The following is a 21,044-nucleotide window of genomic DNA, read 5'->3' as shown; positions in this document are numbered from 1 at the left end:
CATCGAGGGTAGCTATCTTCATTGTTATGCTATCTTAGATCATTGGGAGGCTGGCCTCATGGCCATGCCTAGACCTTGTTCTTATGTATTTTCAACGGTGGAGTTTCTACACACCATAGATTAAGGTGTGGAGCTCTGCTGTACCTCGAGTATTAATGCAATTACTATTGTTCTTCCATTCAATTCCGCTTGTTCTTGTTCTAAGCTATCACTTGTTCTTCAACTTGATGAATGTGATGATCCGTGACACTCATCATCATTCTCACCTATGAACGTGTGACTGATAACCACCTCCGTTCTACCTTCGATTGGGTGAATATCTCTTGGATTCCTGATTGCACGATGCATGGTTGATCGCCTGACAACCGAGCCTAGCATTCCGTGAGATCAGAGTCTTCGTGGTATAGGCTAGAACTGATGGCGGCATTCAAGAGAATCCGGAAGGTCTAACCTTGTCTGTGGTATTCTGAGTAGGATTCAATGATTGAATGACTGTGACGTGCTTCAAACTCCTAGCAGGCGGGGCGTTAGTGACAGACGCAAAAGAATCGCTGGATTCTATTCCGGCCTGACCCAGAACCGACAGATGATTAGCCATGCTGTGACAGAGCATAGGAATATTTTCACTGAGAGGATGAGAGGTAGCCACTGACAACAGTGAAACCCTTGCATAAGCTTGCCATGGAAAGGAGTAAGAAGGATTGGATGAAGACAGTAGGAAAGCAGAGAAACGGAAGGGAAGGCATCTTCATGCGCTTATCTGAAATTCCTACCAATGAATTACATAAGTATCTCTATCTTTATCTTTATGTTTTATTCGTATATCACCATACCCATTTGAGTTTGCCTGACTGAGATTTACAAGGTGACCATAGCTTGCTTCATACCAACAATCTCTGTGGGATCGACCCTTACTCACGTAAGGTTTATTACTTGGACGACCTAGTACACTTGCTAGTTAGTTGTGCGAAGTTGTGTTTATGCCATGGTATTGAACACCAAGTTTTTGGATTCATTACCGGGGATTATTTGAGTTGTGAAAAGTACTGATCACAATTTCGTGCACCAGAGGGTAAGGAAGTATATTTTCCCTGCTTGATCCGGCAGAGCATGTGGCGAGCACACATCTGTGGCCTACTCCCATTTCCTATACTGGTCACCAGCATGGCTGCATTAGCCGAGGTTCCTTGGCTGGATGATGATGTGACACCACCACTCCCAGATGACGATGACAAGGAGGTTACTATTCCTTGCGGTGGCTGGGGCCATGAGAAGCCCCCGACTAGACATCGTTCTCGGGCTAGGGCAGCTAGACCTTCACCCGCCACAGCAGCAGCTCCATCCTCTTTTATAGCCCCTTCTTCAGTAGCCACAGCCCATGTAACACCACTAGCACCTGAGTCGACATACCTACTGGTTCAGCGCCTGTTTCGGTTTATGGAGCGCAGTAAGCGCCAGCTCATGTGCCGCTTGGATCGGATTGATCAGGTGTTTATCTCACAGGGTATTGAGCTACCTCCGCTCCTAGATTCTCCAGCCTCCGATGAGCTGGATCAGGAGGAGGAGATTAGCACAGAGACCACAGAGACCCAACAGCCAGTACCACCGACTCAGCCAGAGCCAGAGCCTACCGGTGCACCTATCCTTGATCCTCAGGATTAGCATCGAGGACGATGCTTGATCTTAAGTGTGGGGAGGTTGCCGGTGTCACCATTAGAGGACCGGTGAACATTTTGGCATATTTTCTAGTTATATTACCTAGCTATCTTATTTTGTGCACTTTTGTATATATTTGTCATTTTGGATATTTTAGATACTTTTGACTTAGCAGTTGCGTACTTTGCTATTTTGGATTTTTTTTTCAAAGATACTTGCTATCAATTAATGATTTGATTCAACATATCAAGTATGTTGCCTTTTCTGTTGAGAAAGGTTTAATGTTTGGATCATATCTTTTCTTGATAGCCAAGTCATTAATTTTTAAAATCAAATCTTTTTAAAATATTTTTCAAATCATATCTTCTCAATCACATTTTTTTTAAAAACTAATCATATCTTCTTAACCACATCTTTTTCAAAATAGTTTTCAATCAAATCTTTTTGATTTCTAATTTCAAAATCTTTTTCAAAAATCACTTGATTTCTTTTCCACTTTCATTTTCAAAAATCAATTAGTGTTTTTCAAAAATGTTTTCAAAATCTTTTCCTTAATTTCGAAAATTACTTCCCTTCTTCTCACATCTTTCTATTTATGGACTAACACTATTCCTTAATGCAAAATTCGAACTTCATCTTCTTTGATAAGTTCGAATTTTCTACTTCTGCCTTCCATTTTTCTTTTCCTCTGACACCTCAAGGAATCTCTATACTGTGACATAGAGGATTCCATATTTCCTTGTTCTCTTCTCTTTCTTATGAGCAGGAGCAGAGACAAAAGCATTCTTGTTAAGGCTGATCCCGAACCTGAAAGGACCTTGAAGCGAAAGCTAAGAGAAGCTAAGGCACAACTCTCCATAGAGGACCTAACCGAATTCTTCAAAGAAGAAGAACTCATGGCAGCCGAAAACAACAACAATGCCAACAATGCAAGGAAGGTGCTGGGTGACTTTACTGCACCTACTCCCGACTTCTATGGGAAAAGCATCTCTATCCCTGCCATTGGAGCAAACAACTTTGAGCTTAAGCCTCAATTAGTTTCTCTAATGCAACAGAATTGCAAGTTCCATGGACTTCCATTGGAAGATCCTCATCAGTTCTTAGCTGAATTCTTGCAAATCTGTGACACTGTCAAGACTAATGGGGTTGACCCTGAGGTCTACAGACTTATGCTATTCCCTTTTGCTGTAAGAGACAGAGCTAGAACATGGTTGGACTCACAACCTAATGAAAGCCTGGACTCTTGGGAAAAGCTAGTCAATGCCTTCTTGGCAAAGTTCTTTCCACCTCAAAAATTGAGTAAGCTTAGAGTGGAAGTCCAAACCTTCAGACAGAAGGAAGGAGAATCCCTCTATGAAGCTTGGGAAAGATACAAACAATTAATCAGAAAGTGTCCTTCTGATATGCTTTCTGAATGGAGCATCATAGGTATTTTCTATGATGGTCTCTCTGAACTATCCAAGATGTCTTTGGATAGCTCTGCAGGAGGATCTCTTCATCTGAAGAAGACGCCTACTGAAGCTCAAGAACTGATTGAAATGGTTGCAAATAACCAATTCATGTACACTTCTGAAAGAAATCCTGTGAACAATGGGACTAGTCAGAAGAAAGGAATTCTTGAGATTGACACTCTGAATGCCATATTGGCTCAGAATAAAATATTGACTCAACAAGTCAATATGATTTCTCAAAGTCTGTCTGGAATGCAAAATGCACCAAGCAGTACTAAGGAGGCTTCATCTGAGGAAGAAGCTTATGATCCTGAGAACCCTTCAATGGAAGAGGTGAATTACATGGGAGAACCCTATGGAAACACCTATAATCCTTCATGGAGAAATCATCCAAATTTTTCATGAAAGGATCAACAGAGACCCCAACAAGGTTTCAACAACAATAATGGTGGAAGAAACAGGTTTAGCAATAGCAAGCCTTTTCCATCATCTTCTCAGCAACAGACAGAGAGTTCTAAGCAGAATAACTCTGACTTAGCAACCATGGTCTCTGATCTGATCAAAACCACTCAAAGTTTCATGACTGAAACAAGATCCTCCATTAGAAATTTGGAGGCACAAGTGGGTCAGCTGAGCAAGAAAATTACTGAACTCCCTCCTAGTACTCTCCCAAGCAATACAGAAGAAAATCCAAAAGGAGAGTGCAAGGCCATCAACATGGCCAAATTTGGAGAGGAAGAAGTGGCAGTGAACGCCACTGAGGAAGACTTCAATGGACGTCCACTGGCCTCCAATGAGTTCCCCAATGAGGAACCATGGGAATCTGAGGCTCAAAATGAGACCATAGAGATTCCATTGGATTTACTTCTGCCATTCATGAGCTCTGATGAGTATTCTTCCTCTGAAGAGGATGAGTATGTCACTGAAGAGCAAGTTGCTAAATACCTTGGAGCAATCATGAAGCTAAATGACAAGTTATTTGGAAATGAGACTTGGGAGGATGAACCCCCTCTGCTCACCAAAGAACTGGATGACTTGTCTAGGCAGAAACTGCCTCAAAAGAGACAGGATCCTGGGAAGTTTTCAATACCTTGTGCCATAGGCACCATGACCTTCAAGAAGGCCTTGTGTGACCTTGGGTCAAGTGTAAACCTCATGCCTCTCTCTGTAATGGAGAAGCTAGGGATTTTTGAGGTGCAAGCTGCAAAAATCTCACTAGAGATGGCAGACAACTCAAGAAAACAAGCTTATGGACTTGTAGAGGATGTTCTGGTTAAAGTTGAAGACCATTACATCCCTACTGATTTCATAGTCCTAGAGACTAGGAAGTGCATGGATGAATCCATCATCCTTGGCAGACCCTTCCTAGCCACAGCAAGGGCTGTGATTGATGTTGATAGAGGAGAGTTGATCATTCAAGTGAATGAAGAATCCTTGGTGTTTAAGGCCCAAGGATATCCCTCTGTCATCATGGAGAGGAAGCATGAAGAGCTTCTCTCAAAACAGAGCCAAACAGAGCCCCCACAGTCAAACTCTAAGTTTGGTGTTGGGAGGCCACAACCAAACTCTAAGTTTGGTGTTGAACCCCCACATTCAAACTCTAAGTTTGGTGTTGGGAGGTTCCAGCATAGCTCTGAGCATTTCTGAGCCTCCATAAGAGTCCTCTGTCAAGCTAATGACATTAAAGAAGCGCTTGTTGGGAGGCAACCCAATGTTTTATAATTAACTATTTTCTTTTGTTATTTTATATTTTTTGTAGGTTGATGATCATAAGAAGTCACAAAATCAATGAAAAAAGCAAAAACAGAATGAAAAACAGGAAGAAAAACAGCACACCCTAGAGGACGCACCTACTGGCGTTTAAACGCCAGTGAGGCTAGCTGTTGGGCGTTTAACGCTCAGTCTGGCACCATTCTAGGCGTTTAACGCCAGAAAGGGGCACCAGACTGGCGTTAAACGCCAGAAAAGGGCAAAAAGCTGGCGTTAAACGCCAGAAATGGGCACCAGCCCGGCGTTTAACGCCAGAATTGGCACAAATCGAGATTTTGCTTGCCATTTGTTGCAGGGATGACTTTTCCTTGACACCTCAGGATCTGGGGACCCCACAGGACCCTCACCTACCCCACCACTCTCTCTCTTCTTCACGCATTCACCAATCACCTCCACACCTCTTCCCCAAAAACCCTTCACCTATCAAATCCCATCTTTCTCTTCACCACTCACATCCATCCTATATAAACTCTCCTTCACTCCTTCCTTTCCACACAACCTAAACACCATTTCTCCCCCCTTTGGCCAAACACAAAGCCATTCCCTTTCTCCTCATTTCTTCTTCTTCTCCTCTCTTCTTTCTCCTTTTGCTCGAGGACGAGCAAACATTTTAAGTTTGGTGTGGTAAAAGCATTGCTTTTTGTTTTTCCATAACCATTTATGGCATCCAAGGCCGAAGAAACCTCTAGAAAGAGGAAAGGGAAGGCAAAAGCTTCCACCCCCGAGTCATGGGAGATGGAGAGATTCATCTCAAGGGTGCATCAAGACTACTTCTATGAAGTTGTGGCCTTGAAGAAGGTGATCCCCGAGGTCCCTTTTTCACTCAAAAAGGGTGAACATCCGGAGATCCAACATGAGATCCGAAGAAGAGGTTGGGAAGTTCTTACCAACCCCATTCAACAAGTCAGAATCTTGATGGTTCAAGAGTTCTATGCCAATGCATGGATCACCAAGAACCATGATCAAAGTGTGAACCCGGATCCAAAGAATTATCTTACTATGGTTCGGGGGAAATACTTGGATTTTAGTCCGGAAAGTGTAAGGTTGGCATTCAATTTGCCCATGATGCAAGGAGATGAACACCCTTACACTAGAAGGGTCAACTTTGATCAAAGGTTGGACCAAGTCCTCACAATCATATGTGAAGAGGGCGCCCAATGGAAGAGAGATTCAAGAGGGAAGCCGGTTCAATTGAGAAGGCATGACCTCAAACCCGTGGCTAGAGGATGGTTGGAGTTTATCCAACGCTCAATCATTCCCACTAGCAACCGGTCCGAAGTTACCATAGACTGGGCTATCATGATTCATAGCATCATGATTGGAGAAGGAATAGAAGTTAATGAGGTTATAGCTCAAGAGCTCTATAAGGTGGCGGACAAGTCCTCTACCTTGGCAAGGTTAGCCTTCCCTCATCTCATTTGTCACCTCTGTTATTCAGTTGGAGTTGACATAGAGGGAGACATCCCTATTGATGAGGACAAGCCCATCACTAAGAAGAGGATGGAGCACACAAGAGACCCCACTCATCATGAGATCCCTGAGATACCTCAAGGGATGCACTTTCCTCCACAAAACTATTGGGAGCAACTAAACACCTCCCTAGGAGAATTGAGTTCCAACATGGGACAACTAAGGGTGGAGCACTAAGAACACTCCATCATCCTCCATGAAATTAGAGAAGATCAAAGAATCATGAAAGAGGAGCAAAAAAGACAAGGAAGAGACATTGAGGAGCTCAAGCACTCCATAGGTTCTTCAAGAGGAAGAAAGAGCCGCCATCACTAAGGTGGACCCGTTCCTTGATTTCCTTGTTCTTTATTCTTCTGTTTTTCGAATTTCATGCTTATGTTTATCTATGTTTGTGTCTTGTGATCATTAGTGTCTTAGTGTCTATGCCTTAAAGTTATGAATGTCCTATGAATCCATCACCTCTCTTAAATAAAAACGTGCTTAATTGAAAAAGAAAAAGAATTGCATGAATTTTGAATTTTATAACAGTTTAATTATTTTGATGTGGTGGCATTACTTTTGTCTTCTGAATGTATGCTTAAACGGTGCATATGTATCTTGAATTTGTGGTTCATGAATGTTGGCTCTTGAAAGAATGATGAAAAAGGATACATGTTACTGAGGATCTGAAAAATCATAAAAATGATTCTTGAAGCAAGAAAAAGCAATGAAAAAAAAAATCGAAAAAAATAGAGAAAAGGGGAGAAAAAGAAAGAAAAAGAAATAAAGTTGTGATCCAAGGCAAAAAGAGTGTGCTTAAGAACCCTGGACACCTCTAATTGGGGACTCTAGCAAAGCTGAGTCACAATCTGAAAAGGTTCACCCAATTATGTGTCTGTGGCATGTATGTATCCGGTGGTAATACTGGAAGACAGAGTGCTTTGGGCCACAGCCAAGACTCAATAAGTAGCTTTGTTCAAGAATCATCATACTCTACTAGGAGAATCAATAACACTATCTGGATTCTAAGTTCCTAAAGAAGCCAATCATTCTGAATTTCAAAGAATAGAGTGAGATGCCAAAACTATTCAGAGGCAAAAAGCTAAAAGCCCCGCTCATCTAATTAATACTGATCTTCATAGATGTTTTTGGAATTCATTGCATATTCTCTTCTTTTTTATCTTATTTGATTTTCAGTTGCTTGAGGACAAGCAACAATTTAAGTTTGGTGTTGTGATGAGCGGATAATTTGTACGCTTTTTGGCATTGTTTTTAGTATGTTTTTAGTATGATCTAGTTAGTTTTTAGTATATTTTTATTAGTTTTTAGTTAAAATTCACTTTTCTGGACTTTACTATGAGTTTGTGTGTTTTTCTGTGATTTCAGGTATTTTCTGGCTGAAATTGAGGGACCTGAGCAAAAATCTGATTCAGAGACTGAAAAGGACTGCAGATGCTGTTGGATTCTGACCTCCCTGCACTCGAAGCGGGTTTTCTGGAACTACAGAAGCCCAATTGGCGCGCTCTCAATGGCGTTGGAAAGTAGACATCCTGGGCTTTCCAGCAATATATGATAGTCCATACTTTGCCCAAGATTTGATGGCCCAAACCGGCGTTCAAAGTCACCCTCAGAAATCCCAGCGTTAAACGCTGGAACTGGCACCAAAATGGGAGTTAAACGCCCAAACTGGCATAAAAGCTGGCGTTTAACTCCAAGAGAGGTCTCTGCACGAAAATTCTTCATTGCTCAGCCCAAGCACACACCAAGTGGGCCCGGAAGTGGATTTTTATGTCATTTACTCATTTCTGTAAACCTTAGGCTACTAGTTTTCTATAAGTAGGACCTTTTACTATTGTATTGAGACATCGAGGGGTAGCTATCTTCATTGTTATGCTATCTTAGATCATTGGGAGGCTGGCCTCATGGCCATGCCTAGACCTTGTTCTTATGTATTTTCAACGGTGGAGTTTCTACACACCATAGATTAAGGTGTGGAGCTCTGCTGTACCTCGAGTATTAATGCAATTACTATTGTTCTTCCATTCAATTCCGCTTGTTCTTGTTCTAAGCTATCACTTGTTCTTCAACTTGATGAATGTGATGATCCGTGACACTCATCATCATTCTCACCTATGAACGTGTGACTGACAACCACCTCCGTTCTACCTTCGATTGGGTGAATATCTCTTGGATTCCTGATTGCACGATGCATGGTTGATCGCCTGACAACCGAGCCTAGCATTCCGTGAGATCAGAGTCTTCGTGGTATAGGCTAGAACTGATGGCGGCATTCAAGAGAATCCGGAAGGTCTAACCTTGTCTGTGGTATTCTGAGTAGGATTCAATGATTGAATGACTGTGACGTGCTTCAAACTCCTAGCAGGCGGGGCGTTAGTGACAGACGCAAAAGAATCGCTGGATTCTATTCCGGCCTAACCCAGAACCGACAGATGATTAGCCATGCTGTGACAGAGCATAGGAACATTTTCACTGAGAGGATGGGAGGTAGCCACTGACAACGGTGAAACCCTTGCATAAGCTTGCCATGGAAAGGAGTAAGAAGGATTGGATGAAGACAGTAGGAAAGCAGAGAGACGGAAGGGAAGGCATCTTCATGCGCTTATCTGAAATTCCTACCAATGAATTACATAAGTATCTCTATCTTTATCTTTATGTTTTATTCGTATATCACCATACCCATTTGAGTTTGCCTGACTGAGATTTACAAGGTGACCATAGCTTGCTTCATACCAACAATCTCTGTGGGATCGACCCTTACTCGCGTAAGGTTTATTACTTGGACGACCCAGTACACTTGCTGGTTAGTTGTGCGAAGTTGTGTTTATGCCATGGTATTGAACACCAAGTTTTTGGATTCATTACCGGGGATTATTTGAGTTGTGAAAAGTACTGATCACAATTTCGTGCACCAGAGGGTAAGGAAGTATATTTTTCCTGCTTGATCCGGCAGAGCATGTGGCGAGCACACATCTGTGGCCTACTCCCATTTCCTATACTGGTCACCAGCATGGCTGCATTAGCCGAGGTTCCTTGGCTGGATGATGATGTGACACCACCACTCCCAGATGACGATGACAAGGAGGTTACTATTCCTTGGGGTGGCTGGGTCCATGAGAAGCCCCCGACTAGACATCGTTCTCGGGCTAGGGCAGCTAGACCTTCACCCGCCAAAGCAGCAGCTCCATCCTCTTTTATAGCCCCTTCTTCAGTAGCCACAGCCCATGTACCACCACCAGCACCTGAGTCGACATACCTACTGGTTCAGCGCCTGTTTCGGTTTATGGAGCGCAGTAAGCGCCAGTTCATGCGCTGCTTGGATCGGATTGATCAGGTGTTTATCTCACAGGGTATTGAGCTACCTCCGCTCCTAGATTCTCCAGCCTCCGATGAGCTGGATCAGGAGGAGGAGGATGTTGAGGAGCCGGCACAGCAGGATGCACCACTGGAGAAACATGTCACTACAGAGACCACAGAGACCCAACAGCCAGTACCACCGACTCAGCCAGAGCCAGAGCCTACCGGTGCACCTATCCTTGATCCTCAGGATTAGCATCAAGGACGATGCTTGATCTTAAGTGTGGGGAGGTTGCCGGTGTCACCATTAGAGGACCGGTGAACATTTTGGCATATTTTCTAGTTATATTACCTAGCTATCTTATTTTGTGCACTTTTGTATATATTTGTCATTTTGGATATTTTAGATACTTTTGACTTAGCAGTTGCGTACTTTGCTATTTTGGAATTTTTTTTTCAAAGATACTTGCTATCAATTAATGATTTGATTCAACATATCAAGTATGTTGCCTTTTCTGTTGAGAAAGGTTTAATGTTTGGATCATATCTTTTCTTGATAGCCAAGTCATTAATTTTTAAAATCAAATCTTTTTAAAATATTTTTCAAATCATATCTTCTCAATCACATTTTTTTAGAAACTAATCATATCTTCTTAACCACATCTTTTTCAAAATAGTTTTCAATCAAATCTTTTTGATTTCTAATTTCAAAATCTTTTTCAAAAATCACTTGATTTGTGAAATATGTTTTGAGCTAAGAACACAAGCAAGTGAGCTGGTGCACGAAATTGCAATCACACTTTTTGCAACTCCGCACAACTAACCAGCAAGTGCACTGAGTCGTCCAAGTAGTACCTTGCGTGAGCAAGGGTCGATCCCACGGAGATTGTCGGCTTGAAGCAAGCTATGGTTATCTTGTAAATCTTAGTCAGGATATCAGAAATTATCAGGATTGATTATGAAAAGCAAAAGAACATGAACTGATTACTTGTTTTGCAGTAATGGAGAATAGGTTGAGGTTTTGGAGATGCTCCATCTTCTGAATCTCTGCTTTCCTACTGTCTTCTTCTTCAAGCACGCAAGGCTCCTTCCATGGCAAGCTGTATGTAGGGTTTCACCGTTGTCAATGGCTACCTCCCATCCTCTCAGTGAAAATGTTCCTATGCTCTGTCACAGCATGGCTAATCATCTGTCGGTTCTCGATCAGGCCGAAATAGAATCCAGTGATTCTTTTGCGTCTGTCACTAACGCCCCGCCTTCAGGAGTTTGAAGCTCGTCACAGTCATTCAATCATTGAATCCTACTCAGAATACCACAGACAAGGTTTAGACCTTCCGGATTCTCTTGAATGCCGCCATCAGTTCTAGCTTATACCACGAAGATTCCGATTAAAGAATCCAAGAGATAACTACTTAATCTAAGGTAGAACGGAGGTGGTTGTCAGGCACGCGTTCATAGTTGAGAATGATGATGATTGTCACGGGTCATCACATTCATCCGGGTTAAGAACAAGTATTATCTTAGAATGGAAGCAAGCATGATTGAATGAGAAACAGTAGTAATTGCATTAATCCATCAAGACACAGCAGAGCTCCTCACCCCCAACCATGGGGTTTAGAGACGCATGCCGTGGAAAGTACACAAAGAAACGTGTAAAGTGTCATGAGGTACAGATACAATGTCAAAAGATCCTATTAATAGTAAACTAGTAACCTAGGGTATACAGAAATGAGTAAATGACGTAAAAATCCACTTCTGGGTCCACTTGGTGTGTGCTTGGGCTGAGCAATGAAGCATTTTCGTGTAGAGACCTTTTCTGGAGTTAAACGCCAGCTTTTATGCCAGTTTGGGCGTTTAACTCCAAGTTTTATGCCAGTTCCAGCGTTAAACACTGGAATTTCTGAGGCTGATTTGCCACGCCGGTTTGGGCCATCAAATCTTGGGCAAAGTATGGACTATCATATATTTCTGGAAAGCCCAGGATGTCTACTTTCCAACGCCGTTAAGAGCGTGCCAATTGGGATTCTGTAGCTCCAGAAAAATCCACTTCGAGTGCAGGGAGGTCAGAATCCAACAGCATCTGCAGTCCTTTTCAGTCTCTGAATCAGATTTTTGCTCAGGACCCTCAATTTCAGTCAGAAAATACCTGAAATCACAGAAAAACATACAAACTCATAGTAAAGTCCAGAAAAGTGAATTTTAACTAAAAACTACTAAAAATATACTAAAAACTAACTAGATTATACTAAAAACATACTAAAAACAATGCCAAAAAGCGTATAAATTATCCGCTCATCACAACACCAAACTTAAATTGTTGCTTGTCCCCAAGCAACTGAAAATCAAAATAGGATAAAAAGAAGAGAGTATACTATAGACTCCAAAATATCAAGGAAACTTAGCTCCAATTAGATGAGCGGGACTAATAGCTTTTTGCCTCCGAACAGTTTTGGCATCTCACTCTATCCTTTGAAGTTCAGAATGATTAGCTTCTATAGGAACTCAGAACTCAGATAGTGTTATTGATTCTCCTAGTTAAGTATAATGATTCTTGAATATAGCTAGTGTATGAGTCTTGGCTGTGGCCCAAAGCACTCTGTTTTCCAGTATTACCACCGGATACATACATGCCACAGACACATAATTGGGTGAACCTTTTCAGATTGTGACCCAGCTTTGCTAGAGTCCCCAATTAGAGGTGTCCAGGGTTCTTAAGCACACTCTTTTTGCCTTGGGTCACAACTTTATTTCTTGCTTTTTCTTTCTCTTTCTTTCTTTTTTTTTTGTATCCACTGCTTTTTCTTGCTTCAAGAATCAATTAGATGATTTTTCAGATCCTCAATAACAGTTTTCTTTTTCCTCATTGTTTCAAGAGCCAACAATTTCTAACATTCTCAAAACAACAAATTCAAGAGACATATGCACTGTTCAAGCATTCATTCAGAAAACAAAAATTATTGTCACCACATCAAACTAATTCAACTAGTTTCAAGGGTAAATTTCGAAATCCTGTACTTCTTGTTCTTTTGTGATTAAAGCATTTTTCATTTAAGAGAGGTGATGGATTCATAGGACATTCATAGCTTTAAGGCATAAAACTTCAATTTTATTAATTATGAATTAAGAACAAGACTTAAAGATAGATATAAGATGAGACTAAAAAATAAAAATAAAAATAGAAAACAAAATAAAAGAAAAAAAAACGCAAAAAGTAGGCTCCTAATGATAGAGGTTTTCACAGAGTTAGGACTCAACAACCTTGATTTTGAGAAGTGGATGCTCCCTCAACTTGAGAGGAGAGCTTTTGGCATTTCAACTCTTGGAGTTCACGCCCCTGCTTTTCTTGTTCCTTCAGCAATTTGCAGAGCATGCAGTTCTGATTCTGCTGTTCTTCCTTCAGTTGCTCCATAGTCTCTTGCAACTTGGTGATAGATGCTTCTAGGCTGGTCCAGTAGTCAATTCTTGGGAATTCAGGGAGGAATTCCTGCGCCCTCCTCTTGATAGAGTTGTCTTGCATTTGTCCTTCTATTGACTTCTTGGTGATTGGGTGTTCAATGGGTATGAACTCATCTACTCCCATCTTCACCCCAGCCTCTTTACAGAGCAAGGAGATCAAGCTTGGGTAAGCCAATTTGGCTTCAGTGGAATTCTTATTTGCAATTGTGTAGATCTCACAAGCAATCACATGATGAACCTCCACTTCTTTTCCAAGCATAATGCAATGAGTCATCACTGCTCTCTTGATGGTGACCTCAGAACGGTTGCTAGTGGGCAAAATGGAACGCCCAATAAAGTCTAGCCAACCTCTTGCAATTGGTTTGAGGTCTCCCCTCTTGAGTTGGTTTGGGACACCCTTTGAATTGGTTATCCACTTAGTTCCAGGGAGGCATATGTCCTCTAGAACTTGATCTAACCCTTTATCTGCTCTCACCATCCTCCTATTAAAGGATTCAGGATCATCTTGCAGTTGAGGTAGTTTGAAGATTTCTCTTATTTTGTCCAGATGAAAGTACATAACTTTCTATCTGACCGTGGTTCTGTAGGTATGGTAAGCAGTTCCAGTCATTCTCTGCTTATCTGTTAGCCACAGATTAGAGTAGAATTCCTGAACCATGTTCCTTCCAACCTTTATTTCAGGATTGGTTAGAACTTCCCATCCTCTGTTTCGAATTTGCTCTTGGATCCCTGGATATTCATCTTCTTTCAGATCAAATTTAACTTCCGGGATCACTGACCTCAGACCCATTATTTTGTGATAATGGTCTTCATGTTCTTTGGTTAAGAACTTCTCTTGATTCCAAAGATTCTTTGGATTATTCTCTTTCTTTCCTCTTAAATTGGTTTGTTTTCCCTTAGGAGCCATGATTTTGATGAATCTTGGCTTAGTGATCACGGAAAAGCACACCAAACTTAGAGGTTTGCTTGTCCTCAAGCTAAAGAAAGGAAAGAAGAGGGAGAGAGGAAGAGGAAATTCGAATGGTGTGGTGGAAAGAGGGAGCCAAACGTGTATTTATAAGGTGGGGGAGAGGAGATTTCGAAAAAAAAGAAAAAATTGAAAGGAGATTTGAGAAGATATGGAAAGAAATTGAGAGAAGGGTGAGATTTTGAACAAAATTTGGGAATGATTTGAGAGATTTGAAGAATGATTTTAGATTTTTGAAAATTTGAAAGTGAATGATGAGAGATTGAAATGTGTTTTTGTAGAAAAGTATGGGTAAGAAAAGGAAAGTTTAAAAAAATTTGATTTGAAAACAAAATTGTGGTCCCCCCACCTTTCTGGCGTTAAACGCCCAGAATGGCACCCATTCTGGCGTTTAACGCCCATTTGATGCCCCTTTTGGGCGTTTAACGCCCAGCCAGGTGCCCTGGCTGGCGTTAAACGCCAGAATTTCTTTATCACTGGGCGTTTTTCTGAACGCCCAGGATGCTGCACACCTGGCGTTGAAACGCCCAGAATGGTGCCCATTCTGGCGTTTAACGCCCAAAATGGCACCATTCTTGGCGTTAAACGCCCAGAATGGTATCCATTCTGGCGTTTAACGCCCAAAATGCCCCTTACTGGCGTTTTTTCGCCAGTAAGCTCTTTTTCTCTGCTTTTTGAGCTGAATCCTTCTGTAACTCTGTGAATTCCTTCATTTTTGATACTTGCCTCTGTAAGAACAATTCATACAACTTCCTAATGACTGGGTTGCCTCCCAGCAAGCGCTTCTTTACTGTCTTTAACTGGACCTTTACTGAGAATCACTCAAGTCTCAGTTTTGAGCATTCCTGCTCAAAATTGCCTTCAAGATAATGCTTGATTCTCTGTCCATTAACAATGAACTTTTTGTTAGAATCCATATCCTGAAGCTCAATATATCCATATGGTGATACTCCTGTAATCACATACGGACCCCTCCACCGGGATTTGAGTTTTCCTGGAAACAGTCTGAGCCTAGAGTTGAAGAGCAGAACTTTTTGTCCTGGCTCAAAGACTCTGGTTGACAACTTCTTGTCATGCCATTTCTTTGCCTTTTCCTTATAAATTTTTGCATTTTCAAAGGCATTGAGTCTGAACTCCTCTAGCTCATTTAGCTGGAGTAATCTTTTTTCACCAGCTAACTGAGCATCCATGTTTAAGAATCTGGTTGCTCAGTAGGCTTTATGTTCCAGTTCCACGGGCAGATGACAGGCCTTCCCATACACTAGTTGGTATGGAGAGGTTCCTATAGGAGTCTTGAATGCTGTTCTGTATGCCCACAGAGCATCATCCAAGCTCTTTGCCCAATCCTTTCTTCGGGCCATCACAGTCCGTTCCAGGATTCTTTTTAGCTCTCTGTTAGAGACCTTAGCTTGCCCATTTGTCTGTGGATGATACGGAGTTGCCACTTTGTGGCTAATTCCATATTTAACCATAGCAGAGTATAGCTGTCTATTGCAGAAATGGGTGCCCCCGTCACTTATTAGTACTCTGGGAACACCAAACCTGCTGAAGATGTGTTTCTGGAGGAATTTTAGCACGGTCTTGGTATCATTAGTGGGTGTGGCAATTGCTTCTACCCACTTAGATACATAGTCCACTGCCACCAGAATATAAGTGTTTGAGTATGATGGTGGGAACGGCCCCATGAAGTCAATGCCCCATACATCAAACAACTCTATCTCTAATATCCCTTGTTGAGGCATGGCATATCCGTGAGGCAAGTTACCAGCTCTTTGGCAACTGTCACAGTTACGCACAAACTCTCGGGAATCTTTATAGAGAGTAGGCCAGTAGAAGCCACATTGGAGGACTTTAGTGGCTGTTCGCTCACTTCCAAAATGTCCTCCATACTGTGATCCATGGCAATGCCATAGGATCCTTTGTGCTTCTTCTCTAGGTACACATCTGTAGATCACTCCGTCTGCACATCTCTTAAAGAGATACGGTTCATCCCAGAGGTAGTACTTGGCATCTGAAATTAATTTCTTTCTTTGCATGCTGCTGTACTCCTTGGGTATGAACCTCACAGCTTTATAATTTGCAATATCTGCAAACCATGGAGCTTCCTGAATGGCAAAGAGTTGCTCATCTGGGAAAGTCTCAGAAATCTCAGTAGAAGGGAGGGACGCCCCAGCTACTGGTTCTATCCGGGACAGATGATCAGCTACTTGGTTCTCTGTCCCTTTTCTGTCTCTTATTTCTATATCAAACTCTTGCAGAAGCAACACCCATCTGATAAGCCTGGGTTTTGAATCCTGCTTTGTGAGTAAGTATTTAAGAGCAGCATGGTCAGTGTACACAACTACTTTGGATCCCACTAGATAGGATCTAAACTTGTCAATGGCATAGACCACTGCAAGTAACTCTTTTTCTGTGGTTGTGTAATTCTTCTGTGCGTCATTTAGAACACGGCTGGCATAATAAATGACGTGCAGAAGCTTGTTATGCCTCTGTCCCAACACTGCACCAATGGCATGGTCACTGGCATCACACATTAATTCAAATGGCAATGCCCAATCTGGTGCAGAGATAACTGGTGCTGTGACCAGCTTAGCTTTCAGGGTCTCAAACGCCTGCAGACACTGTGTGTCAAACACAAATGGTGTGTCAGCAGCTAGCAGGTTACTCAAAGGTTTTGCAATTTTTGAAAAATCCTTTATGAACCTTCTGTAGAATCCTGCATGCCCCAGAAAGCTTCTGATTGCCTTAACATTGGCAGGTGGTGGTAATTTTTCAATTACCTCTACCTTTGCCTTATCCACCTCTATTCCCTTGCTTGAAATTTTGTGCCCAAGGATAATTCCTTCAGTCACCATGAAGTGACATTTCTCCCAGTTCAAAACCAGGTTAGTCTCTTGGCACCTTTTCAGGACAAGTGCTAGGTGGTTAAGACAGGAGCTGAATAAGTCTCCATATACTGAGAAGTCATCCATGAATACTGCCAGGAATTTCTCCACCATATCAGAGAAGATGGATAACATGCATCTCTGAAAGGTTGCAGGAGCATTACACAGACCAAAAGGCATCCTTCTGTAGGCAAACACGCCAGAAGGGCAAGTAAATGCTGTTTTCTCTTGGTCCTGAGGATCTACTGCAATTTGGTTGTATCCTGAATAGCCATCCAAAAAGCAGTAGTAATCATGACCAGCTAGTCTTTCTAGCATTTGGTCTATGAATGGTAAAGGAAAATGATCCTTTCTGGTGGCTGTATTGAGCCTTCTGTAGTCAATGCACATGCGCCACCCTGTGACTGTTCTTGTAGGAACCAGTTCATTTTTTTCATTATGAACCACTGTCATGCCTCCCTTTTTGGGGACAACTTGGACAGGGCTCACCCAGGGGCTATCAGAAATAGGATAAATAATCCCAGCCTCTAGTAATTTAGTGACCTCTTTCTGCACCACCTCCTTCATGGCTGGATTTAGCCTCCTCTGTGGTTGGACCACTGGCTTGGCATTATCCTCCAACAGGATCCTGTGCATGCATCTAGCTGGGCTAATGCCCTTGAGATCACTTATGGACCACCCAAGAGCTGTCTTCTGTGTCCTTAGCACTTGAATCAGTGCTTCCTCTTCCTGTGCATTTAAAGCAGAGCTTATAATCACTGGAAAAGTGTCACCCTCTCCCAGAAATGCATACTTCAGGGATGGTGGTAGTGGTTTGAGTTCAGGTTTGGGAGGCTTATCCTCCTCCTGAGGAATTTTCGAAAATTCCTTTGTTTCCACTGATTCTTCTTGATCAGGTTGAGCATCTTTGAAGATGCCCTCAAGCTCTGATTCTAGGCTTTCAGTCATATTAATCTCTTCTACCAGAGAGTCAATAATGTCAGCGCCCATGCAGTCATTTGGTGTGTCTGGATGATGCATAGCTTTTACAGCATTCAACTTGAACTCATCCTCATTGACTCTCAGGGTTACTTCCCCTCTCTGTACATCAATGAGAGTTCGTCCAGTTGCTAGGAAAGGTCTTCCTAGAATGAGAGTTGCACTCTTGTGCTCCTCCATTTCCAGCACCACAAAGTCAGTTGGAAAGGCGAATGGCCCAACCTTGACAATCATATCCTCTATTATGCCTGATGGATATTTAATGGAGCCATCAGCAAGTTGGAGGCATATCCGGGTTGGTTTGACTTCTCCAGTCAACCCAAGCTTTCTGATAGTGGATGCAGGTATTAGATTGATGCTTGCTCCAAGATCACATAAGGCTGTCTTGGTGCAAGCACCTTCTAATGTGCATGGTATCATAAAGCTTCCTGGATCTTGAAGCTTTTCTGGTAGGCTTTTTAGAATGACTGCACTGCATTCTTCAGTGAGAAACACTTTTTCAGTTTCTCTCCAATTCTTCTTATGACTTAAGATTTCTTTCATGAACTTAGCATAAGAAGGTATTTGCTCAAGTGCCTCTGCAAACGGAATCTTTATTTCAAGAGTCCTTAGATAGTCTGCAAAGCGGGCAAATTGCTTATCCTGTTTCGCTTGACGGAGTTTTTGAGGATAAGGCATCTTGGCTTTATATTCTTCAACCTTAGATGCTGCAGGTTTATTCCTTACAGAAGTGGTTGAAGAAGCCTTTTTAGAGGGATCACCGTCAGCACTCTCAGGTGTCTGATCCTCCCTTGGCGTCTGAACGCCAGGATTGGGTGGAAAATGGGCGTTTAACGCCAGCTTTTCCCCCTTTTCTGGCGTTTGAACGCCAGAACTGGGCAAGGAATGGGCGTTTAACGCCAGCTTTCCTTCCCTCTCTGGCGTTTGAACGCCAATAACATTCCTCTCTGGGCTCTTACTGTCCTCAGAGGGATTTTGAACAGTGGTTTGGTTATCCCCTATCAATCGTTCATTGTTTGGCTTTTTGCTACTTTGAGCAGTGTTATTCAGTGTCTTCCCACTCCTCAGTTGAACTGCTTGACATTCCTCTGTTATCTGTTTAGATATTTGCTGTTTTGCTTGATTCAACTGCAGTTCTATGTTCTTGTTAGCAACTTTAGTTTCATAGAGCATCTCTTTAAATTCTGCTAACTGTTCTGTCATCCGGAGCAATTGTTGATTAAGCTCAATCATCTGTTCTTGAGGATTAGGGTCAGTGACTACTGTCATGACTTCCTCTTTTGGAGAGAGCTCATTGCTAGAGTACAAATATTGATTTCTAGCAACAGTGTCTATAAGCTCTTGAGCCTCTTCAATTGTCTTCCTCATGTGGATAGATCCACCAACTGAGTGGTCTAAAGACATCTGAGCTTTTTCTGTGAGCCCATAGTAGAAGATGTCTAACTGTACCCACTCTGAAAACATTTCAGAGGGGCATTTTCTTAGCATACCTCTATACCTCTCCCAGGCATTATAAAGGGATTCAGTATCCTCTTGTTTAAAGCCTTGGCTGTCCAGCCTTAGCTGTGTCATCCTCTTTGGAGGGTTAAAGTGATTCAGGAATTCGTCTGATAACTGTTTCCATGTCTTTATGCTTGCTGTAGGTTGGTTATTCAACCACCTTTTAGCTTGATCTTTTACAGCAAATGGAAACAGTAATAGTCTGTAGACATCCTGATCCACCTCTTTATCATATACTGTGTCAGCAATCTGTAAGAACTGTGCCAGAAACTCAGTAGGCTCTTCCTGTGGAAGACCGGAATACTGGCAATTTTGCTGCACTATGATAATGAGTTGAGGATTTAACTTAAAGCTGCTTGCTTTGATGGGAGGTGTACAGATGCTACTCCCATATGCAGCTGTAATGGGGTTAGCATATGACCCCAGAGTCCTTCTGGACTGATCAATTCCACTTAGGTCCATAATGGATAAAGGGAAATGATATGGATTGCAAATAGATAAAATATTTTGTTTTTTTTTTGAATTAAACGAAAAAAATAAAATAAAATAAAAGGAAATTAAGATAAAAATTTGAAAATTAAAAAGAAAATAAGATCAAAGCAAATTGAGAACTGAATCAATTAGTTAATTAAAAAGATTTTGAAAAGAGCAATTAAAAAGATATGATTGAAAAATTTTTATGAAAAAGATTTGATTTTTGAAATGAGGAAAGAGAAAAACAACAAAATGACACCAATTTGTAAGGGAAAAACACAAAGGGGACACCAAACTTAGAATTTTTAAAGATCAAAAAGAGACTAAGGACATGCAAAATCGAAAAACTAAAAGAAAAGCAAAAGCATGCAATTGACACCAAACTTAAAATATGAAACTAGACTCAACTAAAAGACTCTAAACCAACAAAAACAGAACAGTCCTAATCTAAGCAACAAGATAAGCCGTCAGTTGTCCAAACTCAACAATCCCCGGCAACGGCGCCAAAAACTTGGTGCACGAAATTGCAATCACACTTTTTGCAACTCCGCACAACTAACCAGCAAGTGCACTGAGTCGTCCAAGTAGTACCTTGCGTGAGCAAGGGTCGATCCCACGGAGATTGTCGGCTTGAAGCAAGCTATGGTTATCTTGTAAATCTTAGTCAGGATATCAGAAATTATCAGGATTGATTATGAAAAGCAAAAGAACATGAACTGATTACTTGTTTTGCAGTAATGGAGAATAGGTTGAGGTTTTGGAGATGCTCCATCTTCTGAATCTCTGCTTTTCTACTGTCTTCTTCTTCAAGCACGCAAGGCTCCTTCCATGGCAAGCTGTATGTAGGGTTTCACCGTTGTCAATGGCTACCTCCCATCCTCTCAGTGAAAATGTTCCTATGCTCTGTCACAGCATGACTAATCATCTGTCGGTTCTCGATCAGGCCGGAATAGAATCCAGTGATTCTTTTGCGTCTGTCACTAATGCCCCGCCTTCAGGAGTTTGAAGCTCGTCACAGTCATTCAATCATTGAATCCTACTCAGAATACCACAGACAAGGTTTAGACCTTCCGGATTCTCTTGAATGCCGCCATCAGTTCTAGCTTATACCACGAAGATTCCGATTAAAGAATCCAAGAGATA

General features: G+C 41.9%; 1 non-coding gene across 1 annotated transcript; it reads right to left on the bottom strand.

Annotated features, from left to right (window-relative positions):
* Positions 1 to 2,957: 2,957 nt before the first annotated feature.
* LOC112704467 (small nucleolar RNA R71) lies at positions 2,958 to 3,065 on the bottom strand. Its single transcript, XR_003155091.1, has one exon. It is a non-coding gene; the product is annotated as a small nucleolar RNA R71 (small nucleolar RNA).
* Between the last annotated feature and the right edge of the window lie 17,979 nt (positions 3,066 to 21,044).

This window comes from Arachis hypogaea, chromosome 7, assembly GCF_003086295.3.
Source record: "Arachis hypogaea cultivar Tifrunner chromosome 7, arahy.Tifrunner.gnm2.J5K5, whole genome shotgun sequence".
NCBI lineage: Eukaryota > Viridiplantae > Streptophyta > Magnoliopsida > Fabales > Fabaceae > Arachis > Arachis hypogaea.
This window is presented reverse-complemented; position numbering and strand designations above follow the sequence as displayed.